The following is a 17,800-nucleotide window of genomic DNA, read 5'->3' as shown; positions in this document are numbered from 1 at the left end:
TGGACATAGTTATACCAGTAAAAAGATGCTTTTGTGGGTATAGCTTAAGTTCCTTTATACAGGTATAACTATGTCCACTCTAGGGGTTGTACCACTTTATAAGGTATGTGTACGCTGAAGCTGGAAGGAGTAAATTCCAGCTTGAGGAGACATACCAGTGCTAGCTCTGATCAAGCTAGCATGCTAAAAATAGAAGTGTATCTGCCATGGCGTGAATGGCAGGAGAGTATGGTCTCAGCTGCGATAGTACTCAGGGATGCTAGCCCCTCCTGCTGCTCTCACCACTATGGCTACACTGCTGTTCTTAAATCACAGATTATTATTATTAGGGTTGGAAGGGACCTCAGGAGATCATCTAGTCCAACCCCCTGCTCAAAGCAGGACCAACCCCCACTTCACTAAATGGCCCCCTCAAGGATTGAACTCACAACCCTGGGTTTAGCAGGCCAATGCTCAAACCACAGCACGATAAGCACTGGTGCAGGTATTTCCCCTTGAGCTGGAATTCACATTTTCCAGTTCCAGTGTAGACATATTCATAGTGCATAGATCCATGGCCCCCAAATTTTTTACCTTGTGCCCCCCCTTACCTCAGTCCGTGCCCCCTGCCCTCCCCAGATCTGGAGTAAAGGGGCCAAGGCCAGGGCTGCAGCTGGGGCTGGGGGGGCACTTCCTCCCTGCCCCCTGTGGGGGCTGGCCCAGGCCCCAGCCATGCCCTCCTGAACATTCCTTCGTGCCCCTGTAGAGGGGCATGCCCCACAGACTGGGGACCTCTGGCATAAACTATCTCTTACATAAAGTACATAGTGTAATAGAATTGTTACAGGCTCCTTTCATGCTGCTGTAGAAAAGTAGGGCTGGAAGGCACCTCAAGAGGTTATGTTGTCCTTCCCCCCTGTGCTGAAGCAGGACCAAGTATGCCTAGACCACTCCTGAGTGGTGGTAATCTAATCTGTTCTTAAAAACTTCCCATGGTGGGGATTCCACAACCTGTTCCAATGCTTAACTATCTGTTTCAAATTGACATTAATTGTTTAAGAGGAAAGAAGCTAGTGCACCTGTGACTTGTAAGCTGATCCCATCTGGGCTTAAAAGAGGGCATCTAGCCCCCATGAAGGAGGAGATTGGCCAAATCAGAGACTTGGTGGATTAGAGTCTGAAGGAGAGTCAGGAATGGGCTGGTGAGAGCTGGCTGCAGGGCTGATGAGGGGGTGAAATGGGGGACAATTGTACTGGGGGCTCCTAAAATGTTTGTAATGTCTGTGTAAATAAAATGAAATGTGAGGGTGTGAGGCGTCAATGAATATGATGTACTGGGTCCCCAAACTTCTCTCAATGGGCCTAGTTGCCTGAGAGCCGAGAGAGAGAGAAAAAAACGCCAAGGAAGAGCTGCAGGGGTTGATTGCAAGGAGGGCAGTAATTGAGCTCATGAAGAGCTTGGAGGAAAGCTGTTGGTGAGAACTGACCATAGCTGGGGGACCCCGATGAGCAGAAGGCTTGGGCAGTGGCCTCTAACAAAATGGAGAAGATCCAGCTTGGTCAGGGGAAGCTGACCCTAGAGACAGGAGGGTGGTTGTGGGAGGATGGGGATCCCCTGAGCAGCGGCAGGACTCCTGGGCAGGTAGGCCTGGAAGAGTGGAATACTGCCAGAGCGGGAGCCCTCACGGTGAAGACATGAGTGAAGGGCTGAGAGAAGCCTACTCACGCAGGCAGTGTGGCCCTGGATTGGGGGCCAAGGGAACTGAGAACAAAATACTGCTATTGACTCTTGGGTGAGTAACTTGCTGGTGATATTCCTGGGGGAGGGGAATGAGGAAAAACTTGCTGATTGTTTAGTATGGAAATTGGAAAATAGTTTTACTACCAAAACTTTAAGGGAATTACTGCACTTGTGTATGTCACCCAGGGTCCTGGGGTAGCCTTCACTGGAAATGCCAAGGTCAGGGCAGGCTACAAAAGGGAAAGCAAATGCTCCCAAGACTGGTGGGTAACACTGAAGTTAAACTCCCCTAACTAGTCACAAACTGTGTGCTTCTGATCCTCCATGCTGGTTATCAAGAAGCAAAACAGAAATCACACCGCCCCCTTTATTGCATTCCAGTTTGCTGGCTGTCATCAGCACATAAATCCAGTACAGTGAGAAGTTATTTAAAAAACTCTGCTCACATATACAAAATGTTTGTCTGACCCCAAAGGGTCAGCCACATTACCAGGTCAGTATAGGTTTGCATCTTACCCAAAATATCATGCTGGCAGCCAATCCTTTAGTGTCTAATACTAAAGGTTTATTATAAAGGAAAAAGTAAGAACAAGAAGAGAGATGTTAAATGGTAAAAGTCACATAGAAACAAAGACTTAAAAGTCCATATATCAGGTTCCTAGCAGTGTTAGTGAGCTTGCCTTGAAAGTCCCTCTGGAACACATCCACAGCTTAGATGGGTCATTCAGTCCTTTGTTCAGAGCTTCGTTTGTAGAAGGTAAGAAGCAGGCCTGAAGACAAAATGGAGAAGGTGCAACTGCCTTTGCCATGCAGCTTGATTTCCTTTGTTCCAAACACAAGCTGCCCTGCACATGGCTTGGAAGCCTTAGAGTTTTGTCCATAGAGTTTTTGTCCCTGCATGCCTTGCGGAGTCATAAGGTGTATCCCTTGCCTTCTCTCAACATGTCAGTTGTGTAGCTGATGTTGTATAGCTGATATCCCTTGATGGGCTGTCAAACAGGCTAGGCAGTGCTAATGCCAATCTGTCTGGAGGTGTCACCCAGATGTACAGCATAAGTTTTTGGAACTACAGACATACCATACATATAACTTACAATACAAAGGTGATACAAACACATAAACGAGATTATCATACCTGGCAAATTATAACATTTTTGCAGATACCTTGCACGACATATCTGGCATAACTCAGTGCAATTTCACAATATTGGTATTCGTAATATCCTAAAGTGTCCCCTAGATTCCATACAGCATCACAGCATATGTGAATAAATTATTCCCAGATGTATTTTTTGTATTGGACACTCAGACAGTTCCTTTGCATGGGCTATAGAAATGGGAAATTGAAGCAGGCACACTGGTCATGTCAGTGCCTGCTGCAAGAGGGTGCCTTAGGAAAAGGTTGCTTTATGATGATATCTAACCTAAATCTCTCTGGCTGCAAACTTCCCGTCCTACATTTAGTGGACATGGAGAACAATTGATCTCTGTCCTCTCTAAAGCAACCTTTTACATATTTGAAGACTATCATCAGGTCCCTCTTCGGTCTTCTTTTCTCAGGCCTAAACATGCCCAGTTCTCTCAATCTTTCCTCACGGGTCATGTTTTCTAAACCTCTTATCCAATTTGTCCTTATCTTTCTTAAAGTGTGGTGCCCAGAACGGAACACAGTAGTCCAGTTGAGGTCTTGCTAGTGCTGAGTAGAGTGGGGCAGTTACCTCCCGGGTCCTATATATGACACTCCCGTTTTGTTAATACATCCCATAATATTTCCCTTTTTCACAATAGCACCACATTGTGAGTCACAAATTCAGTGAGTCAACGATAGCCCCTAAATCCTTGTCTGCAGAACTGTTGCCCACCCAGTTATTCCCCATTTTGTATTTGTGCATATGATTTTTTTTCCTTACTAAGTGTAATACTTTGCACTTGTCTTTATTGAATTTCAGCATGTTGATTTCACATCAATTCCCAAATTTATCAAGGTCATTTAAAATTCTGATCCTGTCCTTCAAAGTGCTTATAACCCCTCCCACTTTAGTGTCATCTGAAAATGTTGTAAGTGTACTCTACTTCATTATCTATTTTCATTAATGAAAATATTTTTCAATCAGTTGCTCACATATCTTCTAATTTTATCTAGGGCATATTTCCCTCGTTTGCTCATGAGACTGTCACGTGAGACTTTGTCAAAAGTCTTACTACAGTCTGGATATTTCATGTCTGCTGCTTCTTCCTAATCCACTAGGCTGGATACCCTGTCAAAGAGGGAAATCAGGCCGGTTTGGCATTATTTGTTCTTGACATTCTGTTGACTATTATTTATCACCCTATTTTCTTATAGCAGATTGGAACACTGAAGGGAGATGTCCCCAACACCTCACCTTCTGGCATTTTGCAGGGGAAACTGAGGCAGGGGAACACAGTATTCAGAGAAACATATAAGAAATTCCCTTTCAATCAACACAGGTACAAATAAAAATATAATACTGTATATTGAAGTAGTGCAAGTGCTTCTGACTTTCCACTTTTTTGACCCTTGTATCTCTGTGTGGCGCTGGGCTGTAGCTTCATTTTATATCGGCTTACAGGGCGGGAGCGGGGGGGCACCACCATTTTGGGCCCCACCAAAAATTATACAAACCTGCCGCCTATGCTGAAGGGGTATTTGTATTTCATAGAATGTTGGTGCAGGTAGAGTTTAGATTTACACTTAAAAGGAAAGTTTTAAAGGAGATTAATGAACGTTTTTATCCCGTTCCCCATTCCTGGAATGGCGTGAAACACTCAACTTTGTTGTTCTAGCTCTACAATATTGTAAACCCTGAAATCTTACACATATAAAGCATGTTTTACCCAGACCTGGAGTAGCTGTAGGGCATCATACTGATCAAGCGGCCCAGTAGAGACATGTCTGAAAGCCAAGATCCATGCCTTGAATTGTTTCCTCACACCCAGCTTGCAGAATTTCCATTATGCACCTTGACACAGCGGTCACTGTGTTGATCTGGGCCTTTGATAAGCTTAGTTTGTTGTTGCAGAGGAATTAAATCTTCAAAGCTATCAATCTGGCAACTTTTATAAGATTTAAAATAGTTTAAAAAATAAGAAGGGGGAGAAATGTGTGTAGGAGTGGGAGGAGTCTGCATTGATTCCATGCAAGGATTTGTACTGTAACTTTATATGGAAGGGGATAAGCTCTGTCAAGATTTGAAATACACATCCAGACAATCTCCTCCTAAGTGATTGGAGTATTTGCCAATTATATTAGCAAGTATTGCTGACCTGTTTGTTGGTAAATACAAAGCACATTGTGAGCCTAATCTTGCTCCCACAAGAGTTAATGGCAAAACTCCCAGTCACTTTTACAGGAGTGGGATTGTGTCATGACCGTATCAGACCAAGTCGTGTCAAAAGTATGTACATGAAGGATGTGAATTTATAAACAAAAATATCCAACTAGATTCTCTGCAGGCACAGGAGAGATGAGGGGCCATCAGGAAGCTGATTGTGGCTCCCTGAGTTTCTCCATGTCCCTGAGTGACCATCTAGCTGCTGAACATAGCCAGAGCTCAGTTCACTCAGGCCATTCCTCCTGGCCCCTGATCTACTTCCTGCCCTGGGGAGGGTAGTGTAGGAGCTATCTGTGCTTCCTAGGGACTCCCCCATCCAGAGGAATCCCCAGCAATGGGGATGCAGCCAGTCTCTACTCCTTGTGCCGCCTGAACAGCACAAAGAGGTTGGAGCAAGGCTGATCATCTGCCTTTACAAGCCAATTATTCATCTCCTACCATATTCTCCATTTTTCTTTAGAAACAGGGTAAGTCTGTGATGCTGTAACATTAACTTTCCTTCTGTACAGTTTACTTTTGTTGATTTAAAAACAAAGGTCATAAAAGGAACATTTGCAAACATAGCATTTGCTATGTAAAAATGTACACACAGTTGCTTTGAACTAAATTCCCTACAGAGGTGCGAAAGATTGAGACTGTCACGTTCTGGAGTCTTCTGAAATCTATCCCTGGATAGAGTTCCTTTTCCCTGCAGGGTGTGGATGCCATGCTGTCTGGTGTAGACTCCATGCTGTCTTCTCTACTAGGGATTTCTACAACGGCAATTCTCTCTTCCTACAGTCTCCAATACAGATGAATAGCAGATTGAATTCAGTCACACCTGGGTTGAGGTGTTGGCCTCTTCCTTTGTCTGGAAAAAAAACAAACCCTCTTTTCAATTCCCCTGACATGCCTGGTTTAAATACATTTTAGTTATAACTTCAGCACATTTTCATAATCCTTTGTGGGTTGACCGTACATAAATCATGCAAGAATATTAGTGATCAGTGAGTTATTAGTTTTCCAGTGATGTATTACATGACACCTTTTTAGATACTGATAACAGTAGTGAGTTGAGCTACACTGAGCTGGTCAGACCAGCTGAAACTCACTGCTAGATACCAGGGAGCCCTTTGCCTTCTGGCATGAGGATGCTCTTAGGATCACAGAGGCTTCCAGATCTTGGATGTCTTGCTTTTCACAGACAGAAATCTCTATGGTATGCAGTTCTCTGGAGATTTCTGCAGGCCAGCAGGGACCATACTACCTCTCCTCCAGGTTCATTAAACCAAATCACTGGTTTATGGGTGGTGATAAAGAATGCTAATGTGCTTTGCTGGGGATGCCTACCACTGAATTAATTGATTTTTTTATTGTTGTTCCTTTAGAGTTGAACAAAGCTCCAAAAATGTAAACCTGTGTATCTGACTCGTTATGTAGCTTTCTCTTCCAGGAGGCAGCGAAATTCCCCATCCATGGTGCACGTTTTCCAGTAAGCCTCTTCAACATGTGGAGTTGTAAATTTATCAATGTGGTCTTCTGGGCTGGGAAAACGCTGAGGGACAAATTTGAAGGTGCTGTGTCAGTTAAACATTGGTAGTTTGGTATAAGGGAGTTGAAGTGTCTGATTCTGATCTTTCGCTAGCTTCACAATATTGTGACACCATTGACTTTGATGGAGTTACTCTGAATAATTGTGCAGGGAGCTCTGTGTGGGCCCTCAAAGAGCCCAACTCTCACGAGGGAATTCAGTGATTAGTAAGTGGTAGCAGTTTGCTGTTTAAATAACTACAGTAAGTGGAGAATACACACTGGTTATAGATGTGGTGGAGAATTTTCCCGCATTGATATAGCAACCTCCTATCTCAAGAGTGGCAATGCTAACCTCAGAGTCTGGAAGTTCTTTTCCTCAGGAGCAGGATTAATTCAGTACCCCATAAATCTTATTATGTATTCTCTTCATTCCTCAGAGAAGTATCATGAGGGTTAATTATTTTCCTGCTCTGACTCACAGTGATTCTGTGCCAGAGGATTCTGGCAGTAAGTATAATCCTAGTTATACCCCCAGTGAGGAGACCATTGTTAGTGATGTTGATGAGGAAGCATTAATGGGGGCTGAATCAGAGCCTGATGCAGAATCTGAGAGCCTTGACCTAAAGGGACTGGAAATCTTTTACTGGTATGCTGCCCTAAATAAAGCCTCGCCAAAAACGGGGGGGTGGTTGTTGTTGTTGTTTTTTAAATCAAAGTGCAGATTCCATAATCTGTCTCTCTCAAGACTCAGTTGTGCTGGAGAAAGGGAGGAGATTCACTGCTGGAGCACCAGTGCACAGTGGCATTCCCTTGGGGAGGAGTGCAGTGTAGAGAGGGTTTTAAATAGGAATATAGCAAACGTGCTTCACAGTACAACCATATCAGCATACTAGAATTGAGGCCCTGGCCCCACAAGAGACACCCGTTCAGAGCCAATCAACACTACAAGTAGAAATTGTGTTGGCCCTGGTATAGAAATGCTATGGAGCTGGAAGTGGCAGCAATAAAATACATTTTAAGCATTGTTTCTGTAATGCTTTTTTAAAAAAATGAAATGATGACTGCCTGCTGCATGAGAATGCTGGGGAAGGAGGGTAAAAGGATTCCCTGTGTCTTCTCCCCCTACATACCTTCACAGGAGCAGGTATAATTGTAGTCCTTACAGTGTTTCATTTTCCCTTAAGTTATTATTTCCCCTTCCTCTTCTGTGCTTTCCAAGACCAGCTTAAATGCTGAGGGAGACACATAAGTCCTTATAGTGTTGTTTCCCAAAAATGGTGTTGGCAGCTTATTAGGAGGCATTCATCTCTTTGAGTTAGCACTGAAAGGGATTATGTTCTCAGCTTCAAGAAAAAAGCAGGCAGGATTCTCTCAGAGCACAGCCTTTTTCTGTGAGCCACTTGGGGAAAACAGATATCTGACCTTCCTCTCTCTTGCCTGACAGATCTCATTCTCTCTGTTGTCCCTGACCCTTGTTTATATGCTAGATTCTCTAGTTCCTCTGACAATTTGCATCCTTTCTTGTGCTTCCCTGGTCTCTGTGGCACTGTGTGGCCAACTTCTCCAGCAATTCACTGTCTTCTCTAGTTTCCCCCAGACTGTGCAATCTTTTTAGTTACTCATGGTCTTCTCAGATGTTTTCTTGGCACTATGCAGTCTTCTACAATTTCCCATCCAACTTGCAGTCTTGACTCTTCCTCCGTGCCTCTGGAAGCTCACATCTTCTCCTGATGTTTCTTCGCACTATATGGTCTGTCACAAATCCAAAGGATCAGTGCCATGGCCCCAGCTTTGGAATGATTTCTAGGAGGAACCCCTTCAGTGTGCCAGAACTCCTAGGGGTCTCGTTCCTCCTCCAGGGTAAGTAACACTGCTTCACTGCCTCCCTAGACTGGATCTCTGTGCCTGCAGCACTCCTGCTTCAGATCATGAGTTCTGTTTAGTGAGTCCAACTGAGACAGACCCCTGATGGAGACTTACACACTTTTTAGGGATCAATGCACCTCTCCAAGCATGTGCAGTGCCACACAGTGTTGTCAAAACAGTAGGGTTTATTTGTCATCTGGAATGCAGTATGGAAAATATTAGGCTAGCATGGAGGAATGATGGTTAAAGCATAGTCCATTCTGGTTAGCTCAAAGCCCAGCCAAGCTGTAGATGAACCCCATTGTTCAAGGTCCATCTACCTTAGTCCATCTGATCTCCTTTGTCGGACTCCCAGGTGTGCCCCAACTGCTTCCCGCAGTCCACACTCAACCACCACCACCTTACACCCCTCAGTGCTTTGTTCTCAAGCTGGGGAAATGCTGCTCCACTACCTGCAGAGAGGTGGGACAATCTATGGTCATTGTTTGCTATGTTTCAGTGACCAGACAATTGGATCTATCATTGTTTTCTCAAGAGCTCTCTTGATATGGGACCTGAGACCCAGACAGCTAGGCACCATTCACATCTGTGTCATAGCCTGCCCTGATAGCAGACAGTCCCTTTACACCCACTAGGGAACACTGCAGCATATAGGGGAAGCTGAGGCCCAAATGACTCAAAAATATTACAAAAATTTCCTACTTTGTCACATGGTCTTTTATGGCAACTCAGCAACTTACAGCCTTCTACAGTGTCTCATTCATCTCTATAGAGCACACAACTTTGCTTGAAAAATTTAATGTTCATGGACACCATTGTGTTTGTGTGGATGTCACAGTTGTCTTGTACATTTACAACAGAATGCAAATAAGATTAATAGGCATGCATGAACTGAATCTCAGCCAAGCTTCCAGAGCCCTCCTCTTCACCTCAGGGACCTCAAAAAGGTGGCTAAGCTTGCCCTCTCCTATGGCAACCACTAATATTATAGATGGTCTCTGGTGGCGAGGTCCTCTCCTCCACAATCCCAAAACTCAGATGCAACAGGCTGCTATAGTCAACGCCTCCTGAGGCAGACATGACTGCACTGAAATAAAGCAGCTATACATTTTCTAAAATAAAGCAGGTTCTTCATAGAAGCAAAACAAAAGTTTAAATGGGCATTTTTGACCACATGGTCACTCATGTAGATGAGTGACTAATATGTAGATAAGTGACAATGATCTGCACCAAACATAAATTAATAAATAAAATGGGGAAATGACCATTAAAGAGCAAGAGGTGCCTGTGAAGATCAGGGAGGAGGAAGAGGGGATAACAGGATAGTGCTAAGAGTCAGCTGGGAAAGATCAAAGAGACCAAACTACAGCCAGGGGGCAGCAGAAGAGGATGAAAGCTGCTAATGGTGTAGGTGCTGGGGGACATCAGGAGTGTCAAGGCATTTGGAGAAGAATAATAGCTGCAGGGCATCTCGGAGAAGGCCTCACAGTGACAGAGAAAACCAGAGAAGGCCTCCCCAGGACAGAGGATCCCATATAAGACTCTGAGCAGCTAGGGACATTAGAGAAAGTCACACAGTACAAGAGAACATTCAGTGAATACCATAAACTATGCAGGACATCAAAGAAAACCACATATAGAAAGACTGAGTTGCTGGGGACCTTGGAGAAGGTCAGGTAGTGCTAGATAAGCTGCCAGTGAAAAAGGCTCTGAGCTGGAGGGCCTACCTTTTTATACGTCCGGTTCCTGTTCCTCCCCTTTGCTTCCGGCAGGGTGAGCATGGGTGTCCTGGCTCTGCCCACCAGGAGGCGGTTGCAGCTGTTCCTCAGTCCATCTGGGAGGGAGGCCACATCCCCTTGCTACACGTTGCGCTAATGTACATTGGGACCAGCCTTGAACTAGCCTCGGGAATCGAGGCGCTACAACTCCTTAAGTAGGTACAATGCAGACATCAGCAACCCAAACTTTCTTCATACTGTGTCCCTCCAATGTGCCTCATTTTTGACTCGGAAGGACCACCTTTAGCTGTGAGAACATAATTTTCTTTCCATGTCTCATTGGGTATGTCTATAAAACACCTGTGCCAGGCCTGTGTAAACTGACTGCTATAAAATTGTAGTGTTTAAGTCCAGGCTGGAGCCTGGGCTCTGGGACCTTCACCTTTCATGGGGTTCCAGAGCCTAGGCTTAACCTATCCTGCAGTTTTATAACCCTGCAGCCTGAGCCTCCAAAGCCTGATTCATCTGACAGGTGTTTTGGGGCAGCTGTGAGTGTTTTGTTGCAGTTAGACATACCCATTCAGTCCTTGGCCTCTCTGCTGAGATTGCTAATCAGAGTGCCAAGTAGTGAGAGTGGTGTAGTGATATGTACATTTGTGGACTGTGACCACCAGCTCACGTCATATACAATAGGTCACTGAATAGCCATTTTGTGTGTAACAAATGTGGACTGAATTCAGAGTGGTACTACAGTGTAAAGTCTCTATTTCGAGTGCAACCAAAATTTTCTCTTCTCCCTCTCCTTTACTATATGTAGTAACCGTCTTATTAAGAGGGGCAATCTGTGTGTGTGTTTGTTTTTTTTAATATAAACTGTTTTTACTATATTATCATTCTACCATCAGAAAGTTTTATATTCGGTGAACACTGAAATGCAGCCACCTCTGACTTAGCTACAGAATTTACCAGCATCAACACCACACTAGAACAATTTAGGATAGGAACTGAAGAATGACTTCTCCCAATGAAACTACAGCAGGAAACTTTAGATAGAGCTGGGTATAATTACCTGAATTGGAATTCTGCCAGGATAACATTAAGCTAAGCAGTAGTAAAGTTCTGACATTACACAGGGAAGCAAGAAGATTGAGAAGAAAATACTATAACACAAGTGGGAAGAAGCATCTGGGTAGAAGTTTTAGCCAGGGATGAAACACAAACCTCCACTTTTAAAGATTGAGATATGAAACAGAAGGAACAAGATCAAAAGCAGGGGAAGCTTCCATACAGCATCTGTGACAATGGGTAGCCTATGTAACTTATTAAAAGCACTGCAGTAAAAAAGTATGAATATCTTACAAAATATCTGAGAGGTTATTTGGATGACTGGACACAATGATATTCAATCCCCTACCTAAAATAGACTATGTGAATGAGGACAAAAATGAAAAAAATGATCGGTCATATTTCATGCTAGCACAAATATGTAAACAGAATCTGATAAATGCTAAGTTCACTCAACTTCCTCTGAAGTCTTTTAGAACTGGGTCAGATTTCCAACTCACAGGGGATGCCCAGTATCTTGTAGGATCAGGCCCCTTATAAATACAAATATTTTTATTTTATAATTAAATGCAGAATGCAAGCACCGCAGAATTGATGCTTATGGGTCATTCCTTTTACACTACCAGCTAGGCAACTATAAAATGCATTAATGACAGCTTTGCTTCTGATCTTGAAGATAGCAGCTAAGGGAATTAGTTAGGAGAGCATTGTTGCTTCAAAAAAATGAAATTAATAAGAATCCAGATTTTAATCATGCTGTCTTGAAAGCAAAATAAAATCAGTAACAATCAGTGTCTGGTCCTCAACTGTTACAGTAAAATAATCTTGTAGGAGACATCTCACCAGATGCTTATTTCCTTATTTAAAGCTTTATAAATAATGTCTCTGTTGCCTTGGCATCTAAGCACCTTGCTGCAATTAAAACAGAAAGGCAAGATAATGAGGGAAAAATACTCCCTTAACCTCTAAAATAGTGTCCTATGCTGCCTTCCACACTAGTTTCTTGGGCCCAGTTCCCAAGTGCTGCCCCCAATAAAGTCAGCAGCCACACTCAGTTTTTGGTCAGTGAGCAGGATCAGGCCTCAGGTATGAAAACTGCAGGTAATCAGTAAATGAAGTGAGAGATGTCAGGGACTCAAATGGCAAAAAACATACTGATGGAAATAAAAGAGCTGTAATAAATACTGTATGACTTGACCTAGAAACCACAGGGTATATAAATAGCAATTTATTTTATAGTGTGAACCCAACATTCCCATACCTCCCAACATTTCAAGTGGCTAAAAGCAGGATGCAGTACCACTCAAATTTGGCCCATCTGCCCCTCCATAGATGGAAGCAGAAGGGTCAAGTTTAATTGGCATTGCGACCTAGTGCATGGTCATAGATGGAGAGGCAGCAGGGTCAAATTTTACTGGTGGTGTGCCTTGTTTGCTGGCTCAGAACACCATTCTGTTTGAGGACCCTATCATAAGGGGGGCCCAGAGCAAACTTCTCTTCAACTGGGACAGGGGCCTTTGAGGGTCAAAGGGTACAGTCCTGTTAAACCCAGGACTGTTGGGAGGGCTGCATTGCCATTTTTACAGGTGCGTTTCTTTCCATTTAAACTTCAATCTCTGTGGTCTGCAGATCAGCCTCATTTAAAAAAAAAAAAAGAGAGAGAGTGAGCTACAGGGACTGGATGACTATGGGGATTGGTAATTGAAGTGAAAGGCTCCACAGTCTAAGTCACTGGTTGAAATGCAGCCCAGGTTGGTTGTGACTGAGATCTGGTGTATGCTATGATTTTACAATGGTATGTCTATGAAAAATCCACACCCCTGAGAGACATAGCTATACTGACCTAACTTATCATGTAGACAGTGCTAGGTCGATGGAAGAATTCTTCTGTGGACCTAGCTACTGCCTCTTGGGGAGATGTATTCAGGGCTGGTGCAACCATTTAGGTGACCTAGGCAGTCGCCTAGGGTCAGGGCCGGCTCTACATATTCGGCCGCCCCAAGCAGTCATGCGCGGGAGACGCCCCGGAGCCCCGGGAGCAGCGGACCTCCCGCTGGCTTGACTGGTGAGGGTCCGCTAGTCGCGCGGCTCGGCTGGACCTCCCGCAGCTGCGGACGGTTGGCTGGTCTGGTGGCTCCGGTTGAGCTGCCGCAGTCATGCCTGCGGGAGGTCCAGCCGAGCCGTGCGACCAGCAAACCGTCCGCAGTCATGCCTGCGGCAGGTCCGGTCGTCCCGGGGCTCCGGTGGACCTCCCGCAGGCATGACTGCGGCAGGTCCGCTGGCCCAATCTGCCGCCCCTGACGACAACTGCCGCCCCACGCGCGTGCTTGTCGCGCTGGGGTCTGGAGCCGGCCCTGCCTAGGGTGCTAGGATTTGGAAGGCAGCATTTTCTTCAGCAGCGACCGTGGCAGCTGGATCTTCGGCCGCCCTGGTCACCGCCGGCATTTAGGCAGAGGGAGCTGAGGCAGGGGAGCACGGGGAGGGCTGCCTGCAGCAAATAAGGGGGGGGAGCGGCATGCAGGGGAACTCCCCGCCCCAGACCACCCCTGCCCCGCCTCCTTCCCGAGCACCCATGGCTACTTCACTTGTCCCACCTCCCAGGCTTGCGGCGCCTAAGCTGATCGGCGCCGCAAGCCTGGGAGGCAGGAGAAGTGAAGCAGCTCGGGGAGGAGGCGGGCAGGCGTCAGCTGGGGCGGGGGGGTGCCTCAGGGCAGAGGGTGAGGAGCTGTCGCGGGGGGGGGCCTCAAGGCAGGGGCTCGGGGATGGGGGAGGGCGCAAGGTGGAAGTTTCGCCTAGGCCGCGAAACATCCTTGCACCGGCCCTGGGTGTATTGGGTATGCCGATGGGAGAAAGCTGCAGCTGCCTGCTGCCTGAGAGTTGGTACCATCTATTAGCTGGTAGCTTGTGTGAAATGAGTTGGTGGTTTTAGTTCAGTTTCTAGTGGCTATAACGAAAATCGGCACCACAATTATCACTACTTAGCCCCTAGTAGTTGGCATTCACAGCAGAAAGGCCAAGGACTGAATGGCCATTGGAGTCTGACCTATCGTATCACTGAGTGACAACAGATCCTAAGTCAGGGGTGAGGAATATGGACAGACCTGCTGTGGGCTGAAAGAGGAAGTTTGCATTTTATTGCCTTGTGAACATGGCTTAGGCACCACTTTAGTGCTGTCTGGATCTTTTCCTGGCTGCCTTCTCAGGGGTGAATTACATCATCTGGGAATAGATCCCCAGGTTCTCAATCTACCACCTTTGATCAGCGCTAAAATAAACAATTGTACAACATTAAGCTTTTTGGAATACAAAAATATTTCTTTTTTTTATCAGAGTGAACTCAGAGAAAGTATTAAAGCCTAATCCTGGGAGGTGTTTAGTACCTTCAAATTGCAGTGACTTTAGTCAGAGGATTGGATTCTTTGTCTCTCCAGTGTTTAGTAACATCATATCTGCTGTGCTTATATTTTCTCAGAATAGAAAACAATTTATACTAATTATTCATCATAACATCAAGTACAACCAGAGTATTTGTGTCCCACAAACTATGTGGAATTGCTCTGTAAACTGCTGAGCTCTTGCCTTTTTGGTATGCTGTTAAAAATCAAATTATATGGGTTTAGCAACAAAGCTGTAATTACGGCCAGTGGAAAACGGTGGGTAGACTAATATTGTGGATTCTGCAATTTTCATCATGTTGCTCCATAATTTGCCAGAGCCCAGGAGTATTATTGCTTCATAGTATATTAATGCTGTCAGTAAAACATCCTTTACTTTCTGGAGTGGAACTGGCTCTTCAGCAAGCAGGTTGCCAAGGCTGGCCTCTATTTACAGTAATCCACAAATGGGGCCCAGCTCTGTTCCTGTTGAAGTGGATTGCAAAATTTCCATTAACTTCAGTGAAAGCAGGAGCAGACCCTTACAAGAGAAGATAGTAGACTAGGGGTAGTCAATAGGTGGACTGTGGGCCAAATCTGGACCGTGAGATGCTTTTTAACAGACTGCAAAATCTTTTTATTTACTTATCATAATTGTTATTGAGGTTTGAAAATATTTCTCTGGAGTCTGGACCTTGACTATACCTTGACCTAGAAATTTGGACCTTGACTAAAAATAATTGACTATCCTGTAGCTAGATAAGGAAGATAATAGATCAGAGATCAGCCAGAGGAGTAGGCTGGATTCCATGTTTTGTTATGGTCTGTGGGCTGGGATATAAATTCAGGATTTCATACTATCCCAAGTTCACACTGGATCTCCCTCTGATATCCATGAGAGATTTGCACAGAGACTAAAGGGAAATACAGCCTTGATGAAGTAACTACATTTTTATTATTTACTTTATCCAGTACTTCGTCACGTACTGTATCACTCATTGAGAAAATCTGATCTCCTTTAGGTCACCACCACTTCTGCTTTTTGTTTCTCGTCCTTCTCCATCTTTTCTTCTGTTTCTCTCTCCCTCTTACCCTCATTGAAAGTGTTCTATGTTCTTCTCTCTGCATTTACTTCCCTGCCATGACTCCCAGATCCCACCCCTTCCAGGCTTCACTCCCACTCCCTTTCCCATTCCATCCGCTAAAATGATCAACAGTGGAATAGTTAGTGTTGATATTTAAATGTTGACTTTGGGCTTTAGGGGCAGGGAAGTCCATCCTCTGAGTCATTGCTTCAGGTTGTCTGCAGACTCAGGTAAACATCATAACGTTGATTTACAATTGGTTCACGTTTGGAATGTTTCTTTGTAGCCACAAGGACTAGAAACCTACTTTTTCAAAAATTGTTTAGAATGTCATCTTTAATCTGAATATCTATTGTGGGCAATATAATTACAACAGTTATCATTGTTAATTATTTGTATTGCTATAGTGCCTAGAATCCCCAGTCATGCAACACGACCCAACTGTGCTAGTTGCTGTTTAAACGCAGAACTAAGACTATCCTTGTCCCAAAAAGCTTGCAGTCTATTGGTCTTTTTGACATCACTGTCACAGAAGAAGGAAATGGGGATGATAAAAAAGGAAAGAAAGAGGGTGAGGTAATTACGGGGGAAAAGCAAGGAAGAAAGGAAAATAGGGTGTGGGGAAAAAAAGAAAAGTAAGAAGAAAAGAGCAAATTGGGAAAGAGGAGGCTGGTGAAAGAAAAGACCAGAAGTGAAACTTTGGGGGTGTTTAAAGTCAGGGTTCCAGTTTGTCCCATTATAGAGAAAGGCCTAATTATTAAATTGTCATCATGTACCAGTATAATACAAAATTTGCCATTCCTGCTAATTACAAAAGTTTCGAAGAATTCCTGTGCTCTGGAAGAAGCAGGTGTCTTATGGAAACAATAGCATGTGATCGTTGAAGACTCTATCATAATGCATACATATAAAGGGGATGAATTAAGGTTGCATGGGAAACTTTAATTCTAGTATTTCCTAATTTTTGACTGCTTGCCTGTACAGCCGAATGTTCTTTTAACATAGATTTTTGCATGAATTTCCTTGCTTTCAGTTTTCTTTTTTAAAAAGAACAGAAATTCCATCATGAAGCATCATTACTGACACCCACATGGTTCATTAACAGGGCTAGAACTTTTAGATTCATAATACAGACCACTGCCATGTGAACAAACAGAGTAAGTGATAGCAGTAGTAGGTTGTCATCTTCTAAGTGGGCCAGAGGAAAATAAGGTATACATTTTGCCAGTGGGTTTCATAGCTATTTGCTGCTAGCAGAGAAATGTTGAAACTTAGGAATCCTGATTTCTATTCCAGGTTCTGAGGGAAGGGTATCTAGTAGAATAGACCCACCTGAATCCTTCTATCTAGCCCAGCTTCTCCAGCCTATGTCAGTCCCAGTCTCTTTACACACAACCTTGGCTCCTTGTCCCAGTGCCAGGGTCTCTCCTCAAATCCCCCCAACTTGGCTGCTTGTCCCAGTACCCCACCCTGTATTTCCTCATCCCAGTCTCCCTCCCCCAAGGGTACACATACCAGTCCCTCACCCTCCCACCTGGAATCCTTGTCCCAGTCCCACAGCTCTTTCCCTCATTCTTCCACCCCTTTGTTCAGTCTCCTCACTCTTTGTCTCTGCTAAGCATGTGTGACCCGAGAGGCTCATAGCTTCGCCAAATTTTGGCAGATTTTTATGGGAACAGCAAAAGGCAAGCACACCAGTGCAACCCTTTTGTCAAATTTCAAATCCCTGCTTCAAAGCTTGGAAGCTCTAGAGCTTATCAACAGAACAGCTGTAAGAATGTTTTAACAGAGGGAAAATACATTGTTTTGCCTAACTTCATCCTGATAAATGGCTGAATTGTTTTATCTGAAATTAAAGTGTGTGTGTGTGTGTGCATGCGCGCGCTCGTTCTCAAGTGGAACCAGATACCCAGCATCAGGGGCGGCTCTATGTATTTTGCTGCCCCAAGCACGGCAGTCAGGTGGCTTTCGGTGGCATGCCTGCGGTAGGTCCACTGGTAACGCGGATTCGGCGGCGCACCTGCAGAAGGTCTGCCGGTCCCCTGCCTTCAGCATACCCACTGCCGAATTACCGCCAAAACCGCGGGACTGGCGGACCTCCCGCAGG

Source organism: Mauremys reevesii, linkage group 3 (genome assembly GCF_016161935.1).
Source record: "Mauremys reevesii isolate NIE-2019 linkage group 3, ASM1616193v1, whole genome shotgun sequence".
Classification (NCBI taxonomy): domain Eukaryota; kingdom Metazoa; phylum Chordata; order Testudines; family Geoemydidae; genus Mauremys; species Mauremys reevesii.
Note: the sequence above shows the minus strand (reverse complement) of the source record.